The 10,114-nt window shown below is 49.1% G+C and overlaps 1 pseudogene; it reads left to right on the top strand.

Annotated features, from left to right (window-relative positions):
- The first annotated feature begins 7,062 nt into the window (after positions 1–7,062).
- Positions 7,063–7,497, top strand: LOC137356808 (small ribosomal subunit protein bS21m pseudogene; annotated as a pseudogene).
- The last annotated feature ends 2,617 nt before the right edge of the window (positions 7,498–10,114 follow it).

Below are 10,114 nucleotides of genomic sequence, written 5' to 3'. Positions count from 1 at the left end.
AGTGATGGTTCCTCAGAGGAGTGCAGTCAGAGCCAAGTTTGTGGCACCACAGGTGGCTCAGCTGCACAGGAGGGGAGGAATAAGAGTGGACGAGCAGTAGTGATTGGGGATTCGTTAATTAGGGGAACGGACAGGAATTTCTGCGGCCGTAGACGTGACTCCAGGATGGTGTGTTGCCTCCCTGGTGCCAGGGTCAAGGATGTCACAGAGTGGCTGCAGGTCATTCTTCTGGAGGAGGGTGAACAGCCAAAGGTCGTGGTCCATGTTGGCACCAACAACATAGGTAAGAAGGGGGATGAGGTCCTGAAAACAACTTTTAGGGAGCTTGGAAGGAGATTAAAAAGTAGGACCTCAAGAGCAGTAATCGCAGGATTACTCCCAGTCCCATGTGCGAGTGAGCGATTGAACACGTGGCTGGAGAACTGGTGTAGGAGGGAGGACATCAGATTTCTGAGGCATTGGGAACAGTTCTGGGGCAGGTGGGACCTGCGCAAAATGGGCAGGTTGCATCTCGGCAGGACTGGGACTAATATCCTCGCAGGGAGATTTGCTAGTGCTGTTGGGGAGGGTTTAAACTAAATTGTTGGGGGTGGGGAGGTGGGGGGGTGGTGGCGGTGGGAACCCGAGAGCGAGCTCAGATTGGAGGAAAGCAAAACTGGTAACTTGTCAGGGGTGTGGGAACCAGGTGGAAATATCAGAGAGGAACACCAAGGTGCACAGAATACTGAGAGAGATAGAGAGCACTAGAGTAGGGAAGAGTAAGTTTTTAGGTGGAGTCAGAGTAAGGGAGAAATTAATAAAGTCTAAATCAGGGTTAATGTGCACGTATGTGACTGCACGGAGTGTTGTTAATAAGACTGGTGAGGTACAGGTGCAGATGTGGAAATATGATGTGACTATAACAGAGACCTGGCTCAAAGAAGGGCAGGACTGGGTGTTTAATATTCCTGATACAAGGTATTCAGGAAAGATATGATAAGAAAAAAAGTGGGAGGGGTGGCAGTATTGATTAAGCAGAGCATTGCAGTGCTGGAGAAAAAGGATGTCCCAGAGGGGTTGAGGACAGAATCAATTTGGCTAGAGCTCAGAAACAAAAAAGGTGCAGTTACATTGCTCGGTGTTGTCTATAGGCCACCAGCTAGTGGGAAGGACATGGAGGAACAAATTTGCAAGGAAATTATAGAGAGGTGCAAAAATTATAGGGTAGTTATAATAGGGGACTTTAATTATCCAAATATAGACTGGGATAATAGTAGTGTAAAGGGCAGTGAGGGGCAAGAGTGTGTTCAGGAGAGTTCTCCACAACAGTATGTTGCTAATCCAATGAGAAAGGAGGCACTGCTAGACCTGGTTCTTGGGAATGAGGTGGGCCAAGTGGATCAAATATCAGTAGAAGATCATTTAGGGGATAGTGATCATTGTAACATAAGGTTTAGGCTGACTATGGAAAAGGACAAAGGACAATCCAGAGTAAGAATAACTAACTGGGGAAAAGCCAACTTCAAAATGGGGTAAGAATGGAGCTGGGGCGAATAAATTGAAGTCAAAGGTTGGCAGGAGAAACGGTAGCTGAACAATGGACTACCTTCAAAGAAGAGATAGTTCGGGGCACAGTCAGGGTATGTTCCCTCGAAGGGGAAAGGTAGGGCAAACAAATCCCGAGCTCCCTGGATGACAAAAGAGGTAGAGAGTATGATAAAGAAGAAAAAGTGTGCTCATGACAGATGCCAGGTAGAAAATACTATTGGGAACCAGGCTGAATATACAAGGTCCAGAGGGGAAGTGAAAAAGCAAATAAGAGAAGCAAAGAGAGAGCATGAAAAGAGACTGGCAGCTAGCATTAAAGGAAATCCCAAAGTTTTCTATAGGAATATAAATAGTAAAAGGATGGTAAAAGCAGGAGTGGAGCCGATTAGGGACCATAAAGAGGATTTACACATGAAGGCAGAGGGTATAGCTGAGGTATTAAATGAATACTTTGCATCTGTCTTGACCAAGGAAGAAGATACAACCCAGGCAATGGTGAAAGAAGAGGTAATTCAGACATTAGAAGGGTTTAAAATTGATGAAGAGGACTTCTTAGATAGATCAGTATTTAAATGTGGATAAAGCACCAGGACCAGATGAAAAGCATCCAAGGATACTGAGGGAAGTGAGGGTGGAAATTGCGGAGGCACTGGCCAATTTTTCAGTCTTCCTTGGACTCGGGGGTGGTGCCAGGGGACTGGAGAATTGCAAACATTACACCTTTGTTCAAAAAAGGGTGTAAAGATAAGCCCAGCAACTACAGGCCAGTCAGTTTAACTTTGGTGGTGGGAAACTATGAGAAAGGACGAAATTAATAGTCACATGGAAAAATGTGGGTTAATTAAGGAAAGCCAGCATGGATTTCTTAAGGGAAAATCATGTTTAACTAACATGCTGGAGTTTTTCGAGGAGGTCACAGAGAGGGTTGATGAGGATAATGCAATAGATGTGGTGTTCATGGACTATCAAAAGGCATCTGATACAGTGCTACACAACAGAATTGTGAGCAAGGTTATAGCTCATGGAATAAAAGGGACGGTAGCAACATGGATACGGAATTGGCTGAGTGACAGGAAACAAAGAGTAGCGGTTAATGGGTGTTTTTCAGGCTGGAGGAGGTTAGTCGTGGAGTTTCCCAGATATCAGTGTTGGGACCCTGGCTTTTCCTGATATGTATTAATGACCTAGACCTTGGTGTACGGGGCACAATTTCAAAGTTTGCAGATGATACGAAACTTGGAAGCATTGTGAACTGTGAGAAGGATAGTGTAGAACTCCAAAAGGACATAGACAAGTTGGTAGAATGGGTAGACCGGTGGCAGATGAAGTTCAATGCAGAGAAATGTGAAGTGATTCATTATTTTTTATTTTTTTTTATTTAGAGATACAGCACTGAAACAGGCCCTTTGGCCCACCGAGTCTGTGCCGACCACCAACCACCCATTTATACCAATCCTACATTAACCGCATATTCTCTACCACATCCCCACCATTCTCCTACCACCCACCTATTTTGGTAGGAAGAACATGGAGAGACAGTATAAAATAAAGGGTAGAATTCTAAAGGGGATGCAGGAGCAGAGGGACCTGGGTGTATATGTGCATAAGTCACTGAAGGTGGCAGGACAGGTTGAGAGAGCAGTTAATAAAGCATACAGTATCCTAGGCTTTATTAATAGGAGCATAGAGTGCAAGAGCAAGGAAGTTATGTTGAGCTTGTATAAGACACTAGTTCGGCCTCAGCTGGAGTATTGAGTCCAGTTCTGGGCGCCGCATTTTAGGAAGGATGTGAAGACATTGGAGAGAGTACAGAAAAGATTCACGAGAATGGTTCCAGGGATGAGGAATTTCAGTTATGAAGATAGATTGAAGAAGTTAGGACTGATTTCCTTGGAGAAGAGAAGGCTGAGAGGTGATTTGATAGAGGTATTCAAAATCATGAGGGGTCTGGACAGAGTAGAGAGAGAGAAACTGTTCCCACTCGTGAAAGGATGGAGAACGAGAGGGCACAGATTTAAAGTATTTGGGAAGAGAAGCAAAAGTGACGTGAGGAAAAACATTTTCACTCAGCGAGTGGTTAAGGTCTGGAATGCGCTGCCTGAGAGTGTGGTGGAGGCAGGTTCAATTGAAGCGTTGAAAAGGGAATTAGACTGTAAAGGAAGAATGTGCAGGGTTACAGGGAGAAGGCAGGGGAAGGGAACTGAGTGAATTGCTCTTTCAGAGAGCCGGTGCAGACACGATGGGCCGAATGGCCTCCTTCTGCACTCTAACAATTCTGCAATGAGGGACAAGTTGCCTATGGTAGATGGCGGTAGACAGGCAATGGCTAACATTTCAAGAATTAATACATGGTGTACAAAAAACTTACCTTCCTTTGAGGCACAGAAACCCAACAGGAAAATGATTCAACCGCGGCTAACAAGAGGTTAAAGATTGTACTAGATCAAAGGAAGAGGCTTACAAAGTTGCCAAAAAAGTAGTAAGCCTGAGGATTGAGAGCATTTTAGAATTCAGCAAAGGAGGACCAAGAAACTGATACAGAAAGAGAAAATAGAATATGAAAGTAAACTAGCGTGAAACATTAAAATGGACTGTAAAAGCATTTATAGGTATATAAAAAGGAAAAGATTAGCAAAGACAAATTTGGGCTCATTACAGGCAGAGACAGGAGAATTTATAATGGGGAATAAGGAAGTGGAAGAGAAACTAAACAAATACTTTGTGTCTGCCTTCATGGAGGAAGGTACAAAAAGCCTCCAAGAAATACTAAAGAACCAGGAATGAGGAACTGAAAGAAATTAGTATCAGTAAAAAAGTAGTACGGGAGAAATTAATGGGACTGAAAGTTGATAAATCCCCTGGACCTGATATTCTCCATCCCAGAGTGTTGAAAGAGGTACCTGTAGAGATAGTAGATGCATTGGTGATCATCTTCCAAAATTCTAAAGATTTTGGCACAGTTCCTGAAGATTGGAAGGTAGCAAATGTAACCCCCCACCATTTAAGAAAGGAGGGAGGGAGAAAACAGGGAACTACAGACCTGTTAGCCTCACATCAGTAGTCGGGAAAATGCTAGCATCTATTATAAAGGATGTGATAACTGGACACTTAGGAAATAATGGTCTGATTGGGCAGAGTCAACAGAGATTTATGAAAGGGAAATCATGTTTGACAAACCTGATAAGAGTTTTTTTGAGGATGTAACAGGCCAAATTGATAAAGGGGGAAACTAGTGGTTGTGGTGTATTTGCATTTTCAGAAGGCTTTTGATAAGGTCCCACACAGGAGGTTAGTAAACGAAATTAGAACACATGGGATCGGGGGTAATATACTGGCATGGAGTGAGAATTGGTTAACAAGAAAGCAGAGAGTAGGAATAAATGGGTCATTATCAGGTTGGCAGGCTGTGACTAGTGGGGTACCACAAGGATCAGTGCTTGGGCCCCAGCTAATCACAATCTATATCAATTATTTGGATGTGGGGACTAAATGTAAATATTTCCAAGTTTGCTGATGACACAAAACTGGTTGGGAATGTGACTTGTGAGGAGGATGCAAAGAGACTTCAGGGGGATTTGGACAGGTTAAGTGAGTGGGCAAGAACACGACAGATGGAATATAATGTGGGAAAAATGTGAAGTTATTCACTTTGGTAGGAAAAACAGAAATGCAGAGTATTTCTTAAATGGTGAGAGATTGGGATGTGTTGATGTCCAAAGGAACCTGGGTGTCCTTGTTCATAAGTCACTGAAAGCTAACATGCAGGTGTAGCAAGCAATTAGGAAGACAGATGGTACATTGGCCTTTATTGCAAAAGGATTGAGTACAGGAGTAAAGAAGTCTTGCTGCAATTGTATAGAGACTTAGTGAGACTGCACCTGGAGTATTGTGTACAGTTTTGGTCTCATTATCTAAGGAAGGATATACTTGCCATAGAGGGAGTGCAATGAAGGTTCACCAGACCAATCCCTGGGATGGGGGATTGTCTTATGAGGAGACTGGGCCTATATTCTCTAGAGTTTAGATTTCTAGATATTAAAGACAGCAAGGGATATGGGGATAGTGCAGGAAAATGGAGTGGAGGTAGAAGATCAGCCACGATCTGGTTGAATGGCTGAGCTGGTTTGAGGGGCCGAATGGCCTACTCCTGCTTCTGTTTCCTATGGGATCTTTTACACGTGCCGAGACAGAACCTCTGGTTTAACATCTTGTCTGAAGGCAAGTACCTCTGACAGTACATCACTCCCCCAGTACTGGCACTGTCGGCCTGGATTGTGGGGGTCAAGTCTCTGGAGTGGGTCTCAAACCCCTGCCCCCTTCTGACTCAAAGGCAAGAGTGCTGGCCGCTGAGCCAAGGCTGACAGCTGGCTAGCAGTGCCCTTAGGTCTGATCACACACAGAGGAGAGACATGAATTCTGATGTCAGAGGGAGGGACTGAGGAACTCACAAGGCAGAGTCCATCGCAGTTGCTCAGTGAGTGAAGAACCTTTACAGGTTACCACAGAATTCTCCTCACGTACAATTTGTGCTTCGTAGCGAGAGGGAGAATCTGGCCAATGATGTACAGGGTAAATAACAACAACAGCCCCGACCCTGTCAGAAAGAGAAATGATTTATTTTGCAGGTTGAGAATAGCCTTGCGATTGACAAACAGACCCATCAAATACCACAACCGTTCCAGCGACATTTTAACATTGTTTGCTGGTTTCCCTTTTTATTTTGTTTCATCGAATTCTGCTTTGCCGACGTTAAAACAACGGGGAACTCCAGGGGAAGCAAGGACATCGGTAGAGGGCGAAACCGACACGGGATCCAACGCTCCCGAGAGACTGTCCTCAGCTGCCGATGGCGCAAATATCCCCAGGCCTCCAGCCAACCCGTTCAGGTGGCAATAGCCCTGCTGATCGTCCTGGCAACGCTCGGAGAATGGCTTCGGCCAGCTACGCAGTGTCCGGTGGCCAGTGGCGGGAGAGGATCCGGTGTCCAGCGGAGCGCCCGGGCTCCCACACGCCCCCGATTCCCGTAGCTGCGCCTCCTGGCTGTAGAAGAAAGAGACTTCACGGAAGCTGGGCCGTACTGCATCGGTCAGCTGCTCAAGGATTTGCATGAAGGTTGGTCGAGACTTTGGGTTCTGATGCCAGCAAAGCTGCATCAAATCGTGTCTGCAGTAAGGCAAAATAATCCACTGTCATACACTCCCAGGACAGGTACAGTACGGGGGTTAGATACAGAAAAAAAAACGGGGTTAGATACAGAGTAAAGCTCCCTCTACACTGTCCACATCAAACACTCCCAGGACAGGTACAGCACAGGGGTAGATACAGAGTAAAGCTCCCTCGACACTGTCCACATCAAACACTCCCAGGACAGTTACAGCACGGAGGTTAGATACAGAGTAAAGCTCCCTCTACACTGTCCCCATCAAACACTCCCAGGACAGGTACAGCACGGGGTTAGATACAGAGTAAAGCTCCCTCTACACTGTCCCCATCAAACACTCCCAGGACAGGTACAGCACGGGGTTAGATACTTCCCCCACCGTCTGTCGGCGCCGGGAATGGCGGCTCACGCTCGCTTCGTGTCGCGGACGGTGATGGTTCGGGGCAGCGAAGTGGAGGCGGCCTACCGGACCCTGACCCGGATCCTGACCACAGATGGGATTATCGATGAGGCAAAACGCAGGCGCTACTACGAGAAGCCGTGAAGGAAACGCATCCGCGAGAACTACGAGAATTGCCGGCGCATCTACAACATGGAGATGGCCAGGAAGCTGGCTTTCCTGATGAGGAAGAACCGTCACGACCCCTGGCTGGGCTGCTAGGCACCTGCACCGATGGGATTCTGAGTGCGAAATAGCACATGATCACACTTTGTGGTTTCGGTGCCGAGAAAGGTGGAAGCTCGTGACTGTGGTTTTGTGAAAAACCAGACTCGAGCTACAGTTTAATGTATTACAGGGGGCCAGGCCTATGGTCCAGTGGAGCTGCAGGTTTTCTGTTCTGAATAAAATACGAGGACTGCAAAAAAAAAAAAAACGGGGTTAGATACAGAGTAAAGCTCCCTCTACACTGTCCCCATCAAACACTCCCAGGACAGGTACAGCACGGGGGTTAGATACAGAGTAAAGCTCCCTCTACACTGTCCCCATCAAACACTCCCAGGGCAGATACAGCACGGGGGATTGGCTGCTCTCTGATTTGGGAGCCTGAGTGCATCAACGAGGTGCAGCTGACTGTGGCTGTGTGCAGAGGTTGGAGGCTGCAGGCTGTGTGACTGCTGCAAGAGGGAGAGACTGAAAGAAGGGTTTTTTCCACATTTTCAACAAGGGAAGGAAGGCAGTGAACTGGAAGAACTGGAAGCTCTTTTTGTGAGTTTGCTTGGTACTGAAAGTCTTTTTCATTGATTGTTGGGGGTGGGGAAAGAAGAGACCTGAAGACCTTGGGTGGGGCTGTATTGTTCAATAGGGAGCTCCTGTGTTTAACATCTTTGGATAGGGAGCTCCCTCCCCACCCCAACTATTAAGCCTGGGACAGCTGGAGCTGCCCAGGTGAAGACACTTTTATCTGAACATCGAGTGAGGCGTGTGCCTGGGCAGCTTACAGCTGACCCAGGTGAAGACATCACCCCACCCCACCCTCCCAACTGGAAGACCAGCTACAAGACTTGTGCAATACTAACAAAGACTGATTCCTCTTGGCCTTCCTCTCCCTCAGCCTCTTCCCCTGTGCTACATCCTTTAAGTGTTACATTTTTGATTTATTGTATTTGCTCTTTTCTTTTTTTTCTCTCAGCAAAGTGCCTGTAACTCTTCCACCCCATGACTTCTCAGTCCTCTCCGGTGGCGGGGCCCTCCTATGCTGCAGCAGCTGCGACAGCTGCTCCTGTGGCCCCGTCACCATTTAAAATCTTAACATCAAAGCATGGGGTGAAGAGTTACACCCATCCTAATATGACTATTGAGGCTTGTGTTAAGGCAATGGCCGTGGTTGTCGGCCCCTCGGCCATTGTTGCAGCCTCAAAGATGTATGGGAAGGCTGTGTTCTTCCTGAAGACCGAGCGGGCTGTGTCCCTCGCCCTAAGTACGGGGCTCACAGTGGGTGGGATTTTCCTGCCAGTGGACCCTCTGGGGGCCACTGCACATCGGGTAACCTTGTCGAACGTCCCACCCTTCATTCCTGATGAGCTCCTCCTCCCCCATCTACACCATCTGGAGGAGGTGAGGTCAGGGATCACCCCAGTCCCGCTTGGTCTTCGGGAGCACAGCCTCCGACATGTCTACTCCTTCCGCCGCCAGCTATTCATGCAGCTGGCGCGGGAGGAGGTCTTGGAGGGCCACTTCAGTATAGAGTTTCAGGGGACGGCCTACCGCGTCTTCTGGACTTCGGATGGAGCGCGGTGCCACGTCTGCAAGGGGGTGGGGCATGTTCGTAAGAACTGCCCCAACCTCCCGGCCGCCAGCTCCACCTCGGCGGCCCAGAGTGGTTCCACAGCACCTCCTCCCACTCCCCCCGCAGATCCAACAGACACCGCTCAGTCGGTTCCGGAGGCTGTGGTTTTCACAGCCTCTGGTGGGGAGGGGAGCGTCCGTCCGAGCAGAAGGAAGACGCGGGGAAAAAAGAAACATCATGAGGCGCGTCCCCTGGACACTTTGACACAACCCGAGCCTGAGCTCAGCCCAAAGCCCATTCCCATGGAATCCACCTGTCCCAGGGCTGGGCTCAGGCCCAGGGTGACTAAAAAGGGAAAAAAGGGTGCGGAGGCGGAGGCCTCTGATGACATGGAGGTCTCTGAGTCTCCGCGCCCAAGTGCGAAAAAGAGGAGAAGGCACCCCTCCACAGAAATAACACAGGGCCCTGAGGTGCAGGGCCCATCTGTTGGAGGGGAGCTGCCTCCTGTTTCTGGTCCTCAGGTTCCCCCTACCGCCACCACCAAGGCTGCAAAGTCCGGGCAGGAGCACTCTATTCCTCAGGATAGAGGGGAGGGGATGGCCCCGGTACATGAGGCCCCTCCTGAAGGAGTAAGTGGGGCCCTGCTTGTGGTGGGGGAGCCTGGGGAAACCGCCCATTCCGCCACTGCTACTGGGTCGGGTGCCCTGAATGAAGGGGAGGGCGAGGCCCCAGAGGGTCGGGCCTCCCAGCCGGAGTCCACCACCAACCAGGAGACACCCGACCCAGTTATAACTGAGAATGCTGCCCCATCTGCTGGGCCTGTGGGTGCTGGCGGAGCGGGAGATGGCCTCCTCTCGCCGCCTCCAGTCTCGGCTCCGGCTGGTTTCCCGGAGTCCGGAACTTCTGTCTCCCCTGGACCAGTCATTGGCCTGGGGATGGAGGTGGAGGGGGGTCCTGAACCGCTGGTGCCTACAGGCTCCAGTTTCACAATAGAACCCAGAGAGGACTCCTCCGCCATCGATCCTGGGGGTGGGATCGTGACGGAGGCGGGACCAGCTGGCGCGGCCGGGACGTCCGCCCCACAGTGTGTGGTGGATGTGTCGGCCGCTGGCGGTGACGACCCGGAGGAGGATGGGGATTCGGTGCGGGGCACGGAGGATGATCTTGATTCCATCGCCAGTGAGGTGGTGGAGTCCCT

Source organism: Heterodontus francisci, chromosome 46 (genome assembly GCF_036365525.1).
Source record: "Heterodontus francisci isolate sHetFra1 chromosome 46, sHetFra1.hap1, whole genome shotgun sequence".
NCBI classification, from domain to species: domain Eukaryota; kingdom Metazoa; phylum Chordata; class Chondrichthyes; order Heterodontiformes; family Heterodontidae; genus Heterodontus; species Heterodontus francisci.
This window is presented reverse-complemented; position numbering and strand designations above follow the sequence as displayed.